This window comes from Globicephala melas, chromosome 7 (genome assembly GCF_963455315.2).
Source record: "Globicephala melas chromosome 7, mGloMel1.2, whole genome shotgun sequence".
NCBI classification, from domain to species: domain Eukaryota; kingdom Metazoa; phylum Chordata; class Mammalia; order Artiodactyla; family Delphinidae; genus Globicephala; species Globicephala melas.
Genome location: NC_083320.1, coordinates 45,853,386 through 45,856,092, shown reverse-complemented (window position 1 = coordinate 45,856,092; position 2,707 = coordinate 45,853,386). Strand labels below are relative to the sequence as shown.

Here is a 2,707-nt window from a genome sequence, read left to right as displayed (position 1 = left end):
CTGCAGAGTGGCTAGGCCCGTGAGCCACGGTCGCTGAGCCTGCATGTCCGGAGCCTTTGCTCCGCAATGGGAGAGGCCACAACACTGAGAGACCCACGTACCGCAAAAACCAAACCAAACCAAACGAAAAACATATCTACTTATATGAGAAACAGTTAAGCAGTAAGTTATAGCACTGAATACATATATTAGAAAAGAGGAAAATCTCTTTCAGAAAATTGAAGAGGAGCGAACACTTGACAATTCATATTATGAAACAAGTTAAGTATTACCCTGATAACCAAACTAGATAAAGAGAGTGCAAGAAATAAGGTGTTGCGGGGGGGGGACTATGGACCAATATCTACCGTGAATATAGACACAAAAATTGCTTTAAAAATATACAGTTCAGTAATATATAAAAATAATTATATACCATATATTATTCATATTATTTCTCCATATTATTTCTTAGAATTTCACATAAATCTATAACTTAAAAGTTTAATTTTAAAAAATAAGGTGTTAGTCCTCCCGCGAGGGAGAGGATGCGTGCACAGCGCCTTCCACCCAAGCGGAAGTTTTCGCAGGGCAACTGAGAAGGACACAGTTAAGATGGAGTTTCCAGCCCAGTGAGTCTGAGGGTCCGACTGTGACCCCATAAAGCATGATCTCCTCTCAAGACTGTGGCAAAAGTGTTGAAGCAACTTTCAAATTCTGCCCCTACTGCGGGAAACCTTTGCCTACAGAGGAGCACGAGGGGTCCCAGACCTTTGTCAAGCCGTCTATGTCATCCTCCCAAGGCTCAAGGAGAAGGAGGAACACCAGTTCTGAAATATCTCCCAAGAAAGTGAAATGGCCCAGCTGTGCTTCCTCTCCCCCATCATCCCTTCTCTCAGAAGGTGACAGTTCTGAATCTGAAGATACCTTGAGTACCTGTGAGAAACCCAAAGGGTGCTGGAGCAGATCCCCAACCTCCCGGAGCAGCCCTTGGACACCCAGGCAGAGCTCTCAGACACTGAAGTGGAGCCGGGTGACCACCTTGCTCAAGGCTTTGCCAGTGGGGATGGTGCTGATAGACAAGAGTGGGTGGCACTGGAAGCTGAGATGCCTCCAGAGCAGGGATGGCCAGGGCATTCTCTATGAAGGTACACTCTGTCCACAGGTGGGCAGGTGCTGGGCTGGGCTGGGCTGAGTCAGGCCATCTTGGAGCCAAGGCAAAGGGGAGGGAACCACTTTCTGAGAATGGAGATGGAGCCATATCCCAGCTGCAGACCTGCCTCAAGGCAGCTTTCTCTTAGAGCTGGACTGCAAACCTATGCACCTACAGCGGCTGGGAAGGTAGAGTAAATGAGTGCAGGAGGCTGGGAGTCAGGCTATTGGGAGTGGTGGGGACTGTGGCCAACCAGAGCACATGTGCCCTAGATAAAGAGGACACTTGTCCACTGCCACCTACTGTTGTCACGTGGGAGTGCAGGCCCAGTATGGCCGGAAGATAAGGACAGTGGTCACTGTTCTGTCTGTCCTGCAGAAATAGGATGGACCCTTCCTCCAAATTTGGTTTGAATGTTGAGACCGATGAAGATATGAAAGGTTTACTGCTTGCATAATTGAGATCTCTGGTGGGGGGAGAAGCTCTGTGAGAACAAGGAAGAGCACCTAGCCCCGGTTTTTACTGTGGTTAAGGGGCAGGGCTGGGGTGAGGGTTCTGCCTGGGCCAGGGCCTCATGTGGTTTGAATCTCTGCCATCACCAAAAGAGGGAGCTCCAGGCTTTCTTATCAGTGGGATGGGAAGAAGCAGGGCTGGGCTTAAAAGTTAAACAAAACAATAGTTAAACAAAAAATGCAGCAAGACAACTTGTTACAATGAAGGAAAAAATAACTGCACTGGAAATGTTAGTATTAATCAACCTAGCATTAACTGAGCGCTTACTTCAGGCCAGGCCTTGTTCTAAGCACTTTATGTGGTTTTATGAGGTGTTTTGCATTTTTAAAAATTGAGATAAAATTCATATAACATAAGATTCACCATTTTAAAGGCTACATTTCAGTGGGTTTTAGTAGATTCACGATGGTGCGCATCCGTCACCACCATCTAGTTCCAGAGTATTTCTGTCACCCCAAAAGGAAACCCTGTACCTTTACCAGTTACTCTCATCCTCCTCCCCGCCCGCCAGCCCCTGGCAACCACTAATCTACTTTATGTCTCTATGGATTTACCTATTCTGGACATGTCAGATAAACGGAGTGATGCTCTCTGAAAAAAAATAAGGTGTTCACCTGCATATTAAGTACTTATAACTACATGTTTAGATTTAGTGAAAAGTTTACTTTCTTATTAATTTTTATTACTTTAATTTTCTGTCTAATTATGCATTAGCTTTAGATTCAGTGAGAAAAAATTTTGCTTTTAGCAAAAAGCAGAAAAAAATATAAGAATAATATAAATATAGAAAAAAACACAGAAATCATAAAAAATGCTTTATGAATAAATTATAAATTTCAGATGGTACTAGATAAGGTAGTGTTTATACAGATGTTTAAAAAGACACAGATGCAAGATAAATATAATCAATAAGATTTTCTTCACGGGCCTAAAGTAATTTTTTAAAGTGAAGACCATGCTTAAAATATATGCAGAAATAATTTTCCTTCAAAAAAGGGAAACAGGAGCATCTCTTAATTTTCTTTGTAAGTTAAACATTTTGACTTAATTGGAAAATAATTT

The 2,707-nt window shown here is 42.9% G+C and overlaps 1 pseudogene; it reads left to right on the top strand.

The window, feature by feature from the left end:
• The first annotated feature begins 646 nt into the window (after positions 1-646).
• Positions 647-1,174, top strand: LOC138842741 (serine/threonine-protein kinase VRK3 pseudogene; annotated as a pseudogene).
• Positions 1,175-2,707: the final 1,533 nt, after the last annotated feature.